Consider the following 19762-nt stretch of genomic DNA (forward strand, 5'->3'; position numbering starts at 1 on the left):
CCAGTGATGCTTTGGCTGATTATCTTTCATCCGAGCCTTGCTCGGACTTTGCAAATGGGTGCGCATTTTTGAGAATAATAAGTTATGCAACTTTGTAAGTTCATTTAGCTGCTGGTGGTTAAGGAGGCATATCTCCATCGCTTTTACTGTACTTTCCATCTCACTAGATATGGAGGATAATATTCCCGGGGGCTCTAGAATCATAGGCCGCTTTACTCGCCACATGCTGTTTGAAAGCTGGAGATCACTGGTAATGGGTAGGGTGGCAGTTGTGCCATTGCCCTTAGATCCCTGAATATGAACCTAGAGCAGAGTGGATCATGGTCACTCTCCACGCATGCCTGCACATCCATATCCTCAGGAGTATGCCATAGGTTCAAGCTAACTAGGAGATAGTCAATGCGACTTGAGTGATAACCATTATTAAACGTGTTTGCCCCACGTGTAACGGAGGATCTACCATTGGCCGCCCTTAAACCATGTTCTAAACAAAGAGCTCTCAGTTGAATGACAGCCTCTGTCCATTGTGTAACTGGGGTTCATTCCAGGAGTGGGACATCCCGCTGTTTATCCTCCTCCCTCGCCAGGCCATTATCCTCACTGTCAAAAGGTTCAAACGTTGTGTTTAGATCCCCAACTACAACTACCGCAGCTTCCCCTGAAAGGGTATGTAGGAGCTTGCCTAAGGCACCGATGGTATCAGATCCCCGCTCCCCTCTGAGGCCTCTAGCATATACATTTAAGATGACAATAGTTCCGTATGAGTTGGATGCCAATCTAATTACAAGAATATCATTACTCTTTGTGGGTAATACCAGGATTTTAAGACCAATATCCTGTCTAACCCGTGACAGACCCCAAGGTTGCGTGTCTTTTAGCCCCAACTATGTCGTCCCTTATTATAGATCGGCATCCCCTCACTCGCCGAATCCAATGAATGGACTTGTTAATCATAGAGACCTCGACCTCGGTATATGACCTGGATGAAAGTTTAGGTACATTTGTTAGAAATATTGTCTGCTTCCGCTCGGGGTGCTGCCAGTACCGTGAGGGATAGGATGCTATTTGTCTGTGGGAGCAAGATACTTGCTTGAGGGCCCTGCACCAGTTTTAGAACTGGAAATTGATGGGAGGCAGCCCTGTTAATTGTTTCCCTGCCGAAATACTTTGGATCTTGATGAACTCTCTTGATGCCCCCCTGGTTTGTCCTGCTGCTACTTGTGCCTGACTTTGGACCCTGAGGTTCCCCTGTTAATGGACGGGGTTATCCAACCCACCCTTGTCGTTTGCTCAGCAGGTAAATGCAGATCCTAGATTTTTCTTAAGGAATTGGACATCATTAAGTACCTTACTAAAAGATTCGGAAAGGGAACCCACAGCTACCTTGAGCGCTCTAATTTCTTCTATCAGGTTTGAAATTTGGTCTGATAATGACCTTTGAGGGGTTGTCTCACCATGTATAGAATTTGAATGGGTAGCTGTGGCTTCATTAGTGTGGGCGGCTTCATTACTGGACCAAGTGACAGAGCTGGTGGTAAAGGAGCCTTCCTATGGCGTCATCTATTTGCCTTTGATCCCCTTTTTTTAGGTCAAGCCTAGAGTAGCGCATGCGCTGCTTGCTCGACTTTTAGTAAAGGGTCAAAAAAGTGCTACTAGATGCTGCCATGGCCGACCTTGAGTGCCTGTGCGCGGGCGCGCGCTTTGCGTGCCTCTCTCTGTGCTTCAATTCCCTCCACCTCCCCCTCCACAGATCGCACCCTCCCCCCTCTCTATACTGCAGTAGGCCACGCGATCACTTTCAACAGTTTCAAATTCGCGGCATTTCGTGGCCAATGCTTGTTTATTATTCCCTCAGGTCGACTGCTGTGCTCAGCTCTGCTCCCCGTGCCGCCGGGCATCGCTTTCCAATCCTTCCTCCTCTTAGTTACTTCCTCGCGGTCTGCCTGCCTCTCCGTGCCCTCTGCCGAATTTTTTTCCCAACTTTTTCTTAGTGCCGCTTCCTCGCCAATCGTGGGTGCAGGGTGATGCCTCCAGACCCAGTTCCCCTAATCATCCAGTGCCTTCCCCCAACATCTCCTGCTTGCTGCTTCGGAAACATTTGTTTGGTAATTGTTTATGATTTTAAGCGCTTTTATTTATTTATGAACTCTACCGCTCTAACTTTAAATTTAAGGAGCTAGCACTGCACTTTAACACACTCACCGTTATTTCTACACGGCATGATTGGGTTTCCCTTTGATATCACATTGTGAAGATGTCTAAATATCTTCCCACGGTGTTGAACATCTTGTTGTCAAACCTGCAACCGTGTGTGATTAACACTCCCAGGGGCAGATTTATGTTGCCTGACGAATCTCTGCAAATCAGCAGAGATGCGCCAGGAAAGATACGGCAGGCAAGTTTATCCTTGCGGGACCCATGATGCGCCGCATTGTAAAAGTGGTGCACCAAGGCGCAGGAATAAACAGAAACGGAGTGAAGTTGGCACAGTGCTGAAGTTGTGTTGCATGCGGCATGCAACTCCAGCACTTTTCCAACTTGCCCTATCAAGCAGGTGCAGGGTTTTGACGCATCAGCGTTAGTAAAGTGACTCAGTGAAATCTTGTAGATTTCGCTGAGTCACTTTCCAGGGGCATTCCTGCGACAGAATGCCCTCCCCCCCTCGTGGAAACGCCCTCATGAAACCTGACGCAGGTTTCATGTGGCGCAGGGCTTCACAACGTGACGCATCTCTCAGATGCGTCACGTTGTAAATACCCCGCACCATGGCGCATCTTTTGCACCGCTGCGTCACAAAAGTGACGCAACGGCGGCATAAAAAAGAGGCGCAAGGAGCTTGTAAATCTGCCCCCTACTGTTTGTATCATTTCCCCTCGTGTTTTGCACCGATTATAACATGCGTACCTTCATTTAATTTCGAGCGGTTGCTCTGGGCGTTGGTACACTCGGGTGCCATTCTGAAGGCCTGAAAAGTGTGTTCTCTCCACTTTCTGTGACTCAGGGAAAGGGAAAGGTAGGCCGATTTTAACCTTTGATCCCAGTGAGGATGACTGACAGGTTGTGAGAGTGTGTGGCTTGCAAGTCGGGCAACTACCAGTAATAGATTTGTACAGGGCTCCTTGATTCATGAGGCAATAATAGGGAAATCATGTGTCATGTTTTGTGATAGTATTGCTTTATTATTTTGTCATTTTTACGCAGTTTAATAGTGGGCAAAAGTTTTACGTCATTAATACCAGTTTAACACCCAAAACAAACAATATCCAAAAGGTAGGTGACTAATCAATCTTTTTGAAGGGTTTTTCCCTGCTTAGCTACATGTTTCACACATTTTTGATAAAATCTGGAAAGTATGCAGCAGATAATAGATTAAATGGCAAATCCAAAATAATGTGTAAAATTCAGCAACCACAAATATCATAAAATTACGGTGGCCCTACACATACCCGATGTCGATGTCGATGTCGGCACACACCTGCACTGTAGTGCACTTTTTATTTAACAGTTGAATTCGCAGTGGAACCAAAAGATAAGACCAAAGGTATGTGTTCTCAGGTAGTCCTAGGATATTGACCAGAAACCTTCATACTAGAATTGTAATCTAAATTTTGCTTCTGTTTTATTTTAATTATTTATTTTGAATCCCTCGCAATGATTATGCATTCTGTGATATCTTATCCTTCACCCACATGGTTTTTCATTTTTACTATTAATAGCAATACAGAAAAGGAGTTAAGCATTACCTTGAATTGTGCTCAGCAGTTTATTTAGTAATCTTCAATTGCAATAGTATTCGCACCAATCAATGAATAGTTTGTGTTAAATAACGTGGTCCATGTTCTGTGTTTTAAAATATAGTTGTTTGTCATAAGAGAATTTCGTCAAGCAGCATAATTTCAATTGTTTACATTTCTCATTGTAAACTTTTAACATTTTGATGTCGATAGAGGCGCATGCAAAGCATCAACAGTTTTCCAATAGCACTGAAAACCTTTGGTATTAAAGCAGAGAGAAGAGGATTGTGGTTGTTGGTAGATGGGTGTCACAAAATATGTCAAAGCTAAATGTCCACCTGGATGAGTAGGGATGCAGCAGATGTCCCCCACAGCAGAGGTTCTTACTTCACATTGTCTGCTTGAGTGCTGCCACAGTAATCTTGACAAGGCAACAAAGTAAATTGCAGTCTTTTGCTGTGTGCAAGACATTTGGAGCTAAAGTTACAAAACGATCCATCTAATACCAGATGTTCTTTCCTTCTAGAAGAACCACGTGACTGCTCCTTCTTAGGTCTGACATTACCCAAGACCTTTCATTTTACTAAAATTATACACACAACATTCTTGCATATAGGTTTTTCAGCCAGGGTGCTTCGTCCATTCGTCCCTTGTAGTGATTCTTATTCCTACCACTGCAGCACGCAGCGTGGGGCAATGGGACAGCTCATCCCTACACAATGTAGTTCCTTTCAGTGTCAGAAACTACAGTGGCAACATGTGATTTTTGAGGCCAAGAAATATTTTTAGGTCTCGCCTATTCCATTCCGCAGGAATGAATATGCGAGTCTAATGCTGTCTAACAAGACTTAAACCCAAGGCTCCCCAAAAGCGGATTTCCAACAGTTCACGTGAATCACGTGACGACAAGCACGCGCATTTCCCCACATGAAAGGCATCAGCCCCCCTCCCACAGGCTTCCCCAGCGTGCGCTCGGCCGGCCTCTGCCAGTTCTCCTCCCCTAATTATTCACTTCACTTTTCACGGCCGCAGGCCGTGACTCGCATTTCTACTCCCCCCTGGTCTCACATCAAAGGCATCAGCCTCCCACAGGCTTCCCTCCCACAGGCTTCCCTCCCCCCCCCGCCTGCACTCCCCAACCAGGCTGCCTCGCATAATTGCATCAGACCCAAGCCACATAACATCCTCTTCCTTTTCATGCCCCCCTCTCCTTTACACTTCAATGTTTACCCCGTCTTCCTCTCCTCTCGCTCACTTACGCTCTGTGTTTATTCTCTCCTTTTCCCCTATTGTTACTCACTATATTAATGCGTCACTTCCCTTTCCACAAGCTCGTAATGCATGTGTTTTGTGAGCTTACATGAGCCGACAGGTTGCCAGTGCCAGCCTTCCTTCCCTCGTGCACGCTGCAGGGGACGCAGACCGAGCCCAGCCATCCAATTAATGCATGAGTCACGCGCCTACCCAGGCCTCGCTCTGGCCTCCGGTCTTCCTGCTACCTCCTCCCCGCCTCTCCTTCTGGTTTACTCACTTCCCCTCTTCCACGTTCTCTTTGCCTCCCTTTTAACTCTCCTTTCCCCCTATTGTTACTCACTATATTAATGCATTACTTCCCTTTCCACGAGCTCCTAATGCGTGTGTTTTGTGACCTTACATGAGCCGACAGGTTGCCAGTGCCAGCCTTCCTTCCCTCGTGCACGCTGCAGGGGACGCAGACCGAGCCCAGCCATCCAATTAATGCATGAGTCACGTGCCTACCCAGGCCTCGCTCTGGCCTCCGGTCTTCCTGCTACCTCCTCCCCACCTCTCTTTCTGGTTTACCCACTTCCCCTCTTCCACTCATAGCCCGAACCCGACCCAAAGGCATTGGAGTGCTTTATAGAGCAACAGTTACATCACACAAGGACACGTTCATTTTTGTAGGCACGGGGAGAGCAAGTGACTTGCACAGAATCACAGGACGTTCAATGGAGTTTCCAAACGCAGCTTCCCAATTCCAAAGCCGGAAGCTCAGGCCCGTGCGCCATATCCTCTCCCGGTCGGCACCTTAGAGGCTGGCGGGACATGGGCGTGGCTAAAGAGCAGCAACCAAAGACGCATCGTTTATACAGAGTCCTTCATTGCTGGAAATGTACTGCAAACATGGAAACCGCACAGGGATGTGTTACAATCTCAAGTTGGGGCTTCCCCGAAATCCACGCAGAGATCTCACTCCACTCCATTGTTATGTTTTATGTTGTTAGTGTACTCATTGTGTGGTCTGTCATGGGCATTTTGTTTTGTTCAGCTACTTTTTGGTGTATTACTATTTTCTATTGCTCATGCACGAGCACATCCCCAAGCCTTCTGCCTGCCTCCTGCCTTGTTGTCTAAGCCTCGCATGACTTCAAAGGCTCCCCCAGCCTGCGCTCGGCCTGCCTCTGGCATTTCTCCTCCCCTAATTATTCCCTTCACTTTTTACGGCCGCCAGGCCATGACTCACTCGCATTTCTCCTCCCACCAGCCCATCGCAGCCTGCCCAGCCTGTGCCGTCTCTCCCTACCCCTTAACCCTTCACCCTGCCCCCACCACCTCTCGATATTGCTGCTTGTTCTGGTGCTGTGCTTCGAAACTGTATCTAACGATGGAATCCTACCATTTGTCATTTTTTTCAGGGAGGAAAGGGTACTCTGTTTTCCCCCAGCAAACATTACCCCACGAATTGGAGTTTGGATTTTTTATCTCGGATTGAAAAACGGAAAAAACAATTTACATGTAGGGTCTACTTTTTTAGGTCTCGCTGAGCCAACGCACAAACACAACCAAACACACACACAATCCCACACACACAACACCCCCACACACACAACCACACACATAAAATCCCACACACAACCACAACCACACACACACCACACTCAACCACACACAACCCCAAACACAACACACACAACCCGAACACAGCACACACAACCACACACAACTCCACACACACACATGACACACACACACAACCACACACACATACAACTACACACACAACCACACACACACACAACCACACACACAACACACAACACACAACTTTCTATCTATCTATCGCCCTCACTCTATCGCCCTCCATCTATCGCCCTCCCTCTATCTATCTATCACCCTCACTCTATCTATCTATCGCACTCACTCTATCTATCTATCGCATCACCACAGCATTACTCAGCACCACCACAGAATCACTCAGGGGCACCACAACATCACTATGCGCTACTACCGCATTACTGAACACCACAGCATCACTCATCCCCACCAGAACATCACTCAGCGCCACCACAGCATCAATCTGTGCAACCATTCAACAACAACTGGTTCAAATACGTTCTCTCAATGTTTCAAGCTTTATTACAAATGTCACAAAAAGATGTTAATATTTCACTTCTGTTCTTGGATTTTCGTGACAATAAAATACACTGAACATAATCTTCACAAAACTTATTTACAAAAGTTAAAGCTATTGCCATTATAAATGACAATAACTTTTATTTAAGTACTAATTATTAAAAAAAATTAAAAGCCATTGTTATTTGTAATATCAATACATCTAAGTCACGTAAATACAACACATATTGCATTACAAATGCTATAGGTGTCACATTTGCGAAAGTTAAAACTATTGGCATTGTAAATGACAAAGCTATTAATTTCGCTACTTTCAAAACCAAAACATAAAGAAAATATTTGTCATTTACAATACCAATAGCTCAAACTTTCCTAATGCGAGACCTATTGCATTGCAAATGTTTGTTACTTTTAGCAATGTATTTCTGGGTTTATGTGTGTGAGTTTTTCAATCCTTCTTTACCTCTCACTCTCTGCTTCTCCTGTTTCTCATTCCCGTCAACCCGATTAAACTAAATGTATCTTTTTTAGTTGGGAGATGCGTCATGTTGTAAAGCTCTGCGCCACATGTAGGCGTTCTGGCGCAGGGGTGGTCGTTCCGGTGCAGGAACGCCCCCTAAAAGTGGCTGAGTGAAATCTACAAGATTTCACTCAATCACTTTTAGGGCCAGGCTGCGTCAAAACCCTGCGCCTGCTTGAAGCAGGCGTAAGGATTGACGCAGCATGTTACAGATAGGGCACCCCCGAGCCTTGCTGGAGTTGCATCAATCGTGCGACGCAACTCCTGCAATGCGCTGCATTTCCGCCGGGGATGCGTCACGCATCTGCCCATCCGAGTGCCACGGTGCGCCGCATTGTAAATGCAGCACATTAGTGGTGGCGCACGGTTGGCCAGATGCGTCACAACTCTTCTGGCAGAGATGCCCCAGAATTCGTGAATCTGACCCCTACTTTTTAAAGACCAATGTCTCCATCAAAAGAGGGAGACAGTGCATTTTAAAAGTTGCATTTTACACACACTTCCCAGTAGTATCAGACTGCATGAACTACTGTGTAGCAATTGTATAGATATTCAATCCCTGGCGGCACCACACACAGGATAATGTTCTGCATAAATCTAAACACTCATAAGGTCCCGAAGAAGGCGAGACCTCTTGGCTATGCCAATGCTTGTTGTTTCTCGCTTTTCAGTTTAGTATGCTTTTCTGTTTAGTCTGCGTTGTCCATGAGTGGGGCTAAACTGTTTACAGTCGCTCTGTCCCATAACATGGCCGCCGTCGTCCGTAGGTTTTATGCCTCTCTGTCCCATCCTATCATGGCGCCTGGTCTCTGCTGGCGCACCACAACTCGTGACGTAGTTTGTTTCTGTTACTAAACAGTGGGCCGCAGGTGTTGTGGGATGGCTGATGACACCCAAGCAGCTACTAAAATTAACACTGTAGCGGACTCAAGACTTCCCATAAAGAGTCGTATCCAATATATAAAGACGTATGATTTGTCCTCTATAACATACAGGGGCAGATTTATGAGGCCCTTGCGCCACGTTTACGCCTCTGTTGCGTCACGCAAGGCGGCGTAAACGTGGCGCATCCCTACGAATGATTTACAACGTGACGCATCTAGGCAGATGCGTCACGTTGTAAAGCCCTGCGTCGCTTGTGGGCGTTCCGGCGCAGGGTGGGCGTTCCGGGGCAGGTGCGCCTCGCAAAAGTGGCTGAGTGAAATCTATAAGATTTCACTCAGTCACTTTCAGGCCAATGCTGCGTCAAAAGCCTGCGCCTGCTTGAAGTAGGCGTAGGTCTTGATGCAGCATTGGTCAGATAGGGCACCCCCGAGCCTTGCTGGAGCTGCGTCGCGCTTGCGACGCAACTCCAGCAATGCGCCGCCTTTACGGCACAGATGTGTCATCTGTGCCGTTTTTGCTCCATGGTGCGCCGCATTGTAAATGCGGCGCACCATGGGTGGCGGAGCTGTGGCGCACTGTGGCGCACATTAACTGGCGCATCCCCAGGGATGCGCCAGTTAACATAAATCTGCCCCACAGTCCCGATAAACCAGTACACAACACGGACTACAATTCCCAGGATGCATGCATGCATGAACCGTTTCCCGGGTGGATTCCACAAAAGGATAACCATATTTATACCCAGTTATTTCGAAACAGAAAAGAGTGACTCAACATGTGTTCTAAAATGATTAAATCCCGGAATTGTGACGGTGAATGCGATCCTTCGCAAACATCTCCTTTCAGATCTGGTGCCAAAAATGGAGCAGACCAGGGTAGGCTCACCCGGTTGCAACAGGTCACCAAGCTTTCTTTTTTCCCAGCATGCAATGGACATTTGCATATCAGTGTTGCGCGCAGTGTTGTTTACCGTGAATTATGTTGAGAATTTAGCTGAAGACCACAAATTTCATTGAGCATGCTCATGACTTTTCCTAAACGCATTCGGCGTGGTATTTAAATGACATGTTGTTCTCGCGCTAACAGACATAGAACTAGCCGACAGCCGGAATGTTTTACCAAGAACGTTGCGGTTAAAAGGGTTTCTGCCGTGAGTGGCACACAGGGAGCTACGGGGCAACCTGGAGCTCTTTGTGAGGAATCGATATCAAGAGATTTCGGAAACATAATTATTGTGACGGGGTTGCTGGTGACCGACTGTCCGTGCGCCCCAATCAAACTGTGTAATGTGAGATCAAAGCTGCTATCTGACAGAGTTTTGTATAAGAGGGGCATGATCATTAATCTTACGTGTGTACGTGTCTTACTTTGAAGATGATTAAAAGTTTAGCCCGGATTTGATATAGATTCGTTAGGGTGGGACGGGGCCGTTCAAAAAATCGCCTAACACCGTAATTATTTATCCCTTACCTTTATGCACGTCAAACAATAATTACGAGTAAACTAAGTACACCTGTAATTACATTTCTATTTATGTATCATGCCCGGGCCTTCCCAGAATGTTCAAAGGTGAACATATCAATGCCAGTATTTTTCTCTGGGGAATGTGGGAACCTTAGGCCCTGTGCCAGCACAAACTGGCACATGACATGTATGTACTTTTCAGCTGAATAAAGCATTTTGCCTCGGAAAGATGCCCCTTTAATTTCACACAAAAACAGTTTATGCTGCTTGGCATTGCTTAGCGTCAAGGGGGCGTTACCAGGGTCGGATTGGGATCACAATTCGGCCCGGGCACTGACGAAAAAAGTGGCCCACATTCAAGAGGCGTGGCCCATATTTAAGGGGCGTGCCCTTTCATGAAACACCATTTGCACAGACAAGGAATGAAAGTGGGAGGATACTGTTCTTGCACTGGACACAGGGCCAAGGTGGCAATGGCCTACATGCTGAGCAACTAAAAAAAATAGCAAGGCCCCTTTCTGTCACAAAATTATTCCAGCCCTCCAGCACAGGAGCACCTGAAAAGCAGCATAGCCCCTGCAATTACTAAGCTACTTAGCCCTCCCCACACCTTCAGCTCAGGAGCACATGAACAGAGGTAAGGCCCCTGCAATTAGTAAATTAATCAGCCCTCCAGGCCTCGGGGAAAATGTCCTGGCAGGGGAGCACAAAACACAGCTTTCTGGGTCATCCAAGGTAGCCAGGTAGGCAGGGGGGAGGCTGAGGTGAAGCTGGAGCATGGGAAGTGCCTTCCCAGTGTGTTCTGGCAGTTTGAGTGTTTACCATTTACTGTAGTATTACCCTTTTACCCTTTTGTAACCTGCACACGTCACTTTTCTCTGGTATCACACTGTATGCTACCTCTCACTTTTGTTTGCTTTAGATACTTACATAAGTGCCATCATTGCCTACGTAATGTTTGTTCTTGTGCTGGAGTGTCTGCCATTTATTGCAGTATTATACCTCTACATGTACTTTGTACGCTTTTGTAACCTGCACACATATCACTTTTTCCTCCTGTAATGTACCGTTTGCTACCTCATGTATTTTGGTTGCTCACTATTGTCACTTTTGATTCATGTAACTTAACGTTTGCTTTTGTAATTTGTCCACTTGTAATTTTTCTCCTCATGTATTTTTGCTGTTCCTAGTGTGAAGTGCTCTGACACCTTCGGGTAAAGTCCGCGCTATATAAAATCGCATAAATAAATAAATAAAATAAAAAATTCCAAACATCACCTGGCCCCCACAGCAAGACCCATTCTTCCTCCCCCGATATGCCCTGAATGTGAAGGGCTGAGGGCGAGTTGTTAAGACTAACACCGTTTCTGGGCTGCATGGGCCCCATGGGGCCGAGGTGAAAATGGCTCAAAGGCCTGAGAAACACCTGGCCCCCAGGGAGGCCAATTCTTGCAAACAATCACCCCTCCCCAGCCCAACATCAGCTTGATTGCTTGGCAGGGCATGGGTGAAGGAGAAGCCACACAGCTGACAATCGCTGTCCGGCCGCACAGCGAGGCTGCTTTCATTTTCTCTGTCTGTCTCCGTGCACTCTGTGGGCCGTTTTTTTTCTCCCCTTTTCCTAGTCCACACTCTGTGGGCTGGGACAGGGGAGAAAAAAACGGCCCACAGAGGGCACTGAGCCACCGGCCCTTCGGCCCATGCCCGAATGCCCGCCTTGCCAATCCGCCCCTGGGCGTTACTGGGGTATTACTTGGATGTATAAACCTTTGGGGCATATTCTCAAGGACTTATCGCAGAGTTAGCGGCACTTTATTGCAGCCAAAGTGGCGATAAATGTATCACCCTATTCACAAGCTGGTGCCAACAGCCGATATCACCAGTTTTCCTGCGATAGCAGCCCCAAAAAACATCGCCACAGATGACACCGGCAACTAACGCTAATGATATGCAGAGTAGGCGTTCCTGTGCAAAACACAGCGACAACACCACTTCGCAACATTCTCAACAACTAGCCACTTCGACGATAAGATCCAAAAAATACGATAAGGCGCGTTAGCTGCAGGGATTTAACACCTGCTCTTACCTGGTGTAAAGTCGGACGACAACCTGCACCAGAAAAGGGAGCCCAGCCCAGAGCCACCCCTGAAGAACAACAGAAGCCCCGAGCAACTGAACATGCAGGCCGGACACCCAAGAGAGCCACAACACCCACCGCCACCACCCCCAGGCCCGCCACCAACCGCCCCGGACTACCACAGAGGCAGCGCAGACAAAGATAGCAGACCTTCGAAAAACGCACCAGCCTCACAGACTTAATACCAGAGGATGTCATTGCCCACTACAGGCTCAAAGGACAACCATTCTCTGCATCCTGACCATTATTGCCCACAGGCTGACAATACCAATACAGCAGACAAACAACATCCCTCAGCAGACAAAGCTGCTGGCTGTGCTGCACCTCTTGGCCTCTGGTTGCACAACATATGCGTACGCACCAATGCCCCATGAATTCAAGTGCCAGATGCACCGGACGATGATGAAGAAGATGAGGCAAGTGGACCGCACCCCACTGCAACAGCAGCAGGAATAGCCCGTCGGAACACCGTCATTGACAATTTCTTCACATGAGCACGTTACATTGTCTCAGTCCTTAGCAATCATGGGACAGTACAAAATGACCACAGGCACAGCATGTGCAAATACATTTCTTACAACACACATTCCCTGAGTGCATGTCACTCCTCTGTACAAGCACATCACTCTGACAAGTGAAAGTGCAACATGTAGTGCTAACAATCTCATAATTTGAAAATAGATGGTGGGTGTGTCACCTCTGTACAGAGAGGCTGATTAGGGTGTCACGTATTCGAAATGCCATTTCTGTGTGTCAAAGATAGTACGGAATCCCACTCATCAGCGTTTCACATGTGTCCCAAATCATTACGTATAGGCTGTCATTTGTGACCTACAATTGTCAACAGGCCTTCTTTTGGGCTCAAATATGTACCACCATGATGCAGGGATGCACCCTGGGACTCAAGTTCCACAGCATGAGCAAAATGGACGTAAGGGGGAATCACTGCCTCTATATTAGTACATGCTTTCATACTTGATTAATCATAGACATGACTCATCTGTGTGTATTAGTATGCATTATTCATGTTCAGTGGAGTGTTGAAGCTGTCTTAGTACTGGGCCATGCAGACAACACTTTACAATGTTGCCCCGTGGAGGGCCAGACAAGTTACTTGGAAGAGAAAGAGTCCAGTCCGCAGGCTGATTGCTGTGTCACTATTAAGCAAACAAAAAATGGCAGTCAATGTCGAGGTCCAAGGTTAGTGTCGCAGAGTGTATCGGGGGACCGTGGAAGGTGTTATTCCAGGGCATGATGCAGAGGGCAGAACCAAGCAGAAACAAGACATATGGCGGAGATGAGTGCTACTGCTTCCTTCTTACCACTAAGGTAGATTCATCCTCATCTTCATCCTCTGACGTTTAATGTGCCTCACAAGTGGGTGCTGGTGTTTGGTCTGCAGCACTGTGTGACACTGACACATCAGGGGCTGGAGATGTGGATGTGGCAGTAGCAGCAGAATTCATCTGTGCCATGTCTTGTGGCATCACTCCCATGATGAGGATCTGCTGGGCATGGAAGATCCCATCTACAGCTTTCTCGTGTGCAGCCGTGGTAGCCATTCTTGCACCTGCATCCGCTCCATGTTCTCCATGACCCTCCTTATGTTTCACAAATCAAGGATGACATCGCTGTAGCCACTCTGACTAGACAGTTGTTGTTGTCTCTGAGTCATGACTCCAGCGACGCCAGCCATGGATTGTTGGAGGACATGGGGCAGACTGTGGGTGTCTGTTAGGGAGTGTAAGTGGTCCCTGATGGGACTTAGACACCCAATTATGGCATCTAGTTTGGCTGCCATGAGGTCGAACCCCACCCGCACCTGTTCAGCCAGCTCCTTCTGGCGATGTAACACACAGCGTTGGAAGGCCATGTGTTCTTCGGTGAGGTGCTGGGAGCCAGCCGTGGTGGTGGGTGCTTCCTGCTGTGTGGTCTGTGAAGGGGGTGGGCTCACCTCGATGGTGCTGGGCTGCCCTGCTACTGGAGGTGGGGTGCAGAGGTTGTCCATGAACCGTTGGAGTTTGTCTAGGTCAATGTCCTGGGGGTCGTCTCCGTCATCACTGACGTGATGTAGGGTCTGCTCTGCAGGAGGTCTTGATTGTACCTCTGCAATGTAGAGGGGAGATGCAATTTCACAGTGTGTTCCATGTATGTTTACGCATTGGCGAAGTTTACATACAGTCTGCATGACAATGTACATTGTAACTGTGAGGAGATGCCTATTTGATGTGGGACAGTGGACATTAGTACTACATCACGGATGTGAGGTTGTACTCGTACATTGTCATCTCTCAGTTTTTTTCTCTGCTTTTATGGTGCATTTTCCCGCACGGCGCATGGGAATTGCAGGCCTTTCGCTGGTTATCGCTGATTTTTGTATCGGGGTATTGGACATCGCCGCATTTTTCATGTTCGTGTTTTGCATTTTCTAGGTGTCGCATTAATTGTAACGTGGACATTTGACGTGTTAACGTGAGACTATTGCATGGTACCGCCGTGTTGAGAAACGTTAAAACACAGCGTTATTTTACCGCGATGTGAAAAGTTGCGTTAAGATAATTTTGCGATCATTATCACACATTCTTGAGAATATCCCCCCTTGTATTTTGATGCACAGCCCATTCTAGCCAGACAAGGCTTTGCATCTAAAAAGAACACCGCCTTAACCTCTTCCATGCTCATGACGAGCTGAGCTCGTCATGAGTTGCGCCGCTCGAATGCTCATGACGAGCTCAGCTCGTCATGTAACGGATAATTCGAAAAAAGCCGCACAGCGCAAAAATTACCGCCGCACGCATGCGGTTAAAGTGGGCAATAACAAGAAGAAATGCTTTCATTTCTCCATAAAAACCACACATCGCATGTGAGCTAAACTTCACGGCACACGTCCAGAGCTTGGGATTCTTCTAGGGTTGTCCAGACATAAAAAATCGTACTGGAAGAGTATGCATACAGTATAAGTCCTATGCTTGACAGCGCACATTGGCCTCTGTGAGCTTTGCATCACGCACCGCATCCTTTTAGAATGTCAGCGCAGGGTTTGGCAGCTGCAAGCCAGTGTTAGCAAATATGGCTCTGCATGTGTTGTTCCCCTTGCACGGCACAGCAAATTTGGCTGCTGCATTGCATGAAAAATTAGTAAATATGCCCCTTTAAGTTACACTTTATCACCCAATACTTCCACACAAGCAGCAGATGTACTACGTTTTGGAGCAGCTGTGCAACATAGATTGCTGCGTTATGTTGTGTTATGTTTCGTCAAAGTGTGGGAGGTAAGTAGAACCCCATCTGAGACACCCCATTGCTGCCACACTGCCTTGCGCCAATGAACGGGCAGATGAAGCATTGCACAAGGGTGTGTGCATTCTGCTAAGCATAGGTTTCCTGCTTCCGGTACAAAAATCAGCACTGGTTCTTGCGTGATGACCAGCGTGGTGCTCATAGTGTGATATTGGTTGCTGTTCTTAGGCATGTAGTGGAAGGAAGGGGAGTGCGTGATAGAGCCCTTGAGTTTATATAACTGTTCTATGTGCTGTAGGGCTTTAATACGTTTGGTGTATGGAGCCACTGTTTTCTTGCTGTGCATGATGAGTAGTAGAATGTACAATAGCACTGCAATATTGTAGCTGTATTTATCCCTGGAGTGGAGTAAGGCAGAGAGAGAGAGGGAGAGAGAGAGATAGTTGTGTAGTCTAGAACACCAAATGCACTTTTCAAATGAACATCAGAGGATATCTGTTGCACACATTCTCCTGTCTCCTTTATACAACAAAAGAAGGAGAAGAAAACTACTGAACCCAATGAAAGACACTAGTTTTGTGAGTTGGGCCAAGCAATGCTTTTCTACTCCCTGACCACAACACAGAGTCACCTCCAACTTGAGGGACAGCTATGAGAAAAGATTAGGCTGTGTGAAAGGCCGTTGCTTGCCACTCATTACATCTGTAGTGCACCAGTTCCTGCATGGCCACTTCCTCTAAACCAGGTGACCATTATGGAATGTTATTATCCTTATTTTATTGATGTTTCTCTATTCCAAGATGGCCAACATGTTGGCTCTAAATGTGGCCATTCTGGGACTTTAAAACAGTGATAGACTCTTTACAACATCACTGCAAGATGGACCCGCTGCCATGTTTAGTTTCATTAATGCAAGCAAGTGCCCTCTGTGTTTAGACATCAGTATGTTTGACTTTTTCTAGGTGTATTCTTTTGATTAACTTTCATGTTTTTTTGAGTTTGTGTGTGTTTTATTTTGTTTGAATCAGAGTGAATGCGCAAGGGAGTCAAAGAATGGGTGCATGAGTGATGTCTTCTCAAGTGCCTAACCTCAACAACGACACAAATGATACATTCAATCATAAGCCAGATCTACGGCATTGCCAATGACTGTTTCATTCTTTGCAGACTAGGAGCTCAGGGGCATATTATCAAGAAACGGCGTTAAAATTATTGTCACTTTAGCGGCAGGAAACTGCAGCTAAAGCGGCGATAATGGGCTTGATAATCCCATAGAAGCCCAGGTTCTGGTGTGAACATGGGCTTCTATGGGAATTCTCAAGGGCATATTATCAAGCCCATTATCGCTGCTTTAGCGGCAGTTTCCTGCCGCTAAAGCAGTGATCATTTTAACACCCTTCTTGATAAAATGCCCCTTAGTTTTTAAAGTTCAGTGTAAGATGGCTAGTCAGCATTCTCTCTTCAAAGTACATGTCTCCAGTGCCGCAAAAGGGGTAGATGTAGTCTTCCAGCCCCTAGCACAACTATGAGCGCAGGAGGATCTGTGGGGGCTATCAGATGGGGGCAGTTCATCAAGAGGAAAAACCAACCAGGTGGTCTAGTGAAATTTTTTATTAGACAGTGATAAAAGCATCAGCATAGCACTGATCCAACTACAAGAGTTTGCTTCAAAGTCAGGGAAGTGATGTGATCTGGATTTATTGTCCTATGAACCGGGCAATCTGTGTTGAAATACAGGTTAGGCTCTTGACCAAAACTATTAATAATGATGCCAACAGATGCTCCTCACCGTGTGATAATATGTCAATGCTGTTTGATAAAACCTCACTTAATGTTTACAGTCTCCAAAGGCGTCTCAATCTCTCCTCTCCTTCCACCAAGGCCTCACTCCACCCAAAGTTGTATATATATCCCAGTTTGGTGCCTGGTATTAAAAAACACTAAGCCTAAGATGAGCAAACAGACTGATAATATGTTCATTATCTCAGGACCATCAGCAAATCTCATTCATACACCTTTGGGATTGAGGGCATCTACAGAGCTCACTGACACTGAGCTACTGGCTTCAAGACGCTGTGTATAATAAAGCTACCTAGGACATTAATCTGTATTTTTTCGTCAAATGACACCAATAATTACACTGCTTTTTACATGCCATATTTTTCCAGTGGTAAAAGCTATAGTTCTTGACAGGTTGTATTCTATCATTCGTCACTTTTGGAAAACTGCAGGGGGAAGTTCTAAAAAAGGTCAAAGCTTATATTTTTCTTTTCGCTAATACATTATCATTTCTCTTAAGTTTGGTGTTTAAATGTAAACTTTGCTTTCTCCTTAACTAAATACAACAGCACCATTTTTTCTTGTCAGGAATTTGTGTTTGGTTCATCTACATACATTCATAACCTTTCACATATACCTCTTACTCGTAAGAAGTAGGTAGCAAACTTGACAACACGTGTACAGGCTATACCTTTGACTTTTCAGCTGCCTTCATCTGTTTGTTCCTCTCCCCAGACACCGCACAGTTCATGGAGGGATGAGGAATAGAGAAAAACCCTCAGAGGTTCCCACGCCGGACTGGGGGATCCATTTGGATCCTCAGGTGTCCTTGTGGCTATCATCATCCGATACATTGATTACTGTGTAGCCACGCAGGAGGCCATGGAGCATCTTGCAACAGGGCAGAGTTGATGTCTCCTTCCCTACTACCAGGCAGTCTCTGGACAATAGAAGAAACTCTTTAAAACAGAACAGGAGCCTCCAGCAGTCCTGGAGGTCTCAGAGTGTGTGATTCCCTGAAAAGGGATCATGCATTACCAAGTACACAGTGATGCATATGGTTGGTATCAGGGCCCCAAGTTCTGTGCTTAGACCCTCAACAGTACAGTAAACAGTAGGTCCCAATAGAAAAGAATATTTAAGCACACACAGTTAAATGTCATCAGGCATTAATACAATCATACTCAATGTATTTGAGATCAATAATATTTAATCTTATCGATCAGCATGAAATAATCACGATCCAGTAATTAATCTGGTAAACAGTGTCTCGCAGATGTGCCCCACTCAGAGGGGGAGGAGATGATGTTGTGTGCACTTAGAGAGGGTTGAGAAAGTGAAAGGAAAGGTAGTGACAATATATCCATCACAACATTGTTTGGAAAATGAAAATGGCTTCATTCATCCTTTTAGTGAAATAATAACACAATACATGGCCATCGTTTGACACAATGCCACATTGAAAAAGCACTGTTGGCCAAACTGGCGCAGGACGGTAATACAGTCGACGTTTCAACCCCAATTAATAGTGGGTTGCTTATGTCCTTATAGCAAGGTCTTCCTCAGGACTGGGTCTGGGGCACCATGCGCCAACCTGATCTGGATAGAGAAGATGTAGTATATGGGCTTGTAGGCTCCAAATGCAGAGAGCGGATTATAGGCACTTTTATTAAATGAAATATGGATGTTTCCCTTTCAATGCCACCTCTTATGTTAAGAATAAAAATGGTCATGCCAGAGCGCATTCAAAGATTCCATAATAACTCAAAGGCAGGACCAAAGTCGCAACCTTTCTGAAGCCCCTCAGGTGCTTCTAATCTCTTAGCAGTCTGTGTTTTTCCGTCTCTTTTGAAGGAAACCCAGAAGAAGTGCTATGGCATCTCGTCTTTGCTGCATCCTTTTGGGTAGTACCTGGATAGGTTGAGCCCTCTGTTGTGCTTAAAGGCTGTAACTGCCATGCCTCCTTTGTTGGCCATCCAGGCAATGTCTTTGTGCTTGTTGGTAAGGGATCAGGGGTTGGCGTTCTTCCATGCGTGACCTGCGTTTGTTGTTGGATAAACTTCGAAGTTCATTGGTTTGAGGCAGCAGCCTTCAGGACAAACTTGTTGACAAACGTCTCCACTTCTTTGTAGAACCACGGGGTATCCCAGTTCTAGAGGATGGTGCTCACCCACTCAGCCCATCTGAAGTGCCTTCACATTGGTAGCAGCAAGAAGTGTGCCATCAGAAAGCCGCAGTGGCTTTTATCTTTATTCCTTGGAGTGCTTCTCGCATAGTGGCATGCAAAGATCCCCCTCAAGACAGTAGCGGTCTTGGGCGCTCCTTTGCCTCTCTCGTCATAGATCTTGAACATCACTTTACTCTTCACTGTGTCCATCTTGGAGTTCCAGGTGAATAAGATCATTCTCATGATGGCTTTGGCCATTTGAAGCTGCACTGGCCACACTTGGACGATCTCATTCTGCAGAACCAAAGACTTCCCTTCGATCATCAGATTTCTGAGACTCCACAGTCTCGGCTTCAGTTTCATCTTCACTGTTCGCTTCTCCCATTTCTTCTCTGCTGCACCATCTCCTCCGAACCAGACTCCGATAATCCTGCTTGATGGGAAATGGCAAGGGGACTTGGGTG

At 46.4% G+C, this 19762-nt stretch overlaps 1 non-coding gene across 1 annotated transcript; it reads left to right on the forward strand.

Annotated features, from left to right (window-relative positions):
• The first annotated feature begins 9645 nt into the window (after positions 1-9645).
• LOC144808196 (U11 spliceosomal RNA) lies at positions 9646-9784 on the forward strand. Its single transcript, XR_013606721.1, has one exon. It is a non-coding gene; the product is annotated as a U11 spliceosomal RNA (small nuclear RNA).
• The last annotated feature ends 9978 nt before the right edge of the window (positions 9785-19762 follow it).

The sequence above is a fragment of the Lissotriton helveticus genome, chromosome 1_2 (genome assembly GCF_964261635.1).
Source record: "Lissotriton helveticus chromosome 1_2, aLisHel1.1, whole genome shotgun sequence".
Taxonomy (NCBI): Eukaryota; Metazoa; Chordata; class Amphibia; order Caudata; family Salamandridae; genus Lissotriton; species Lissotriton helveticus.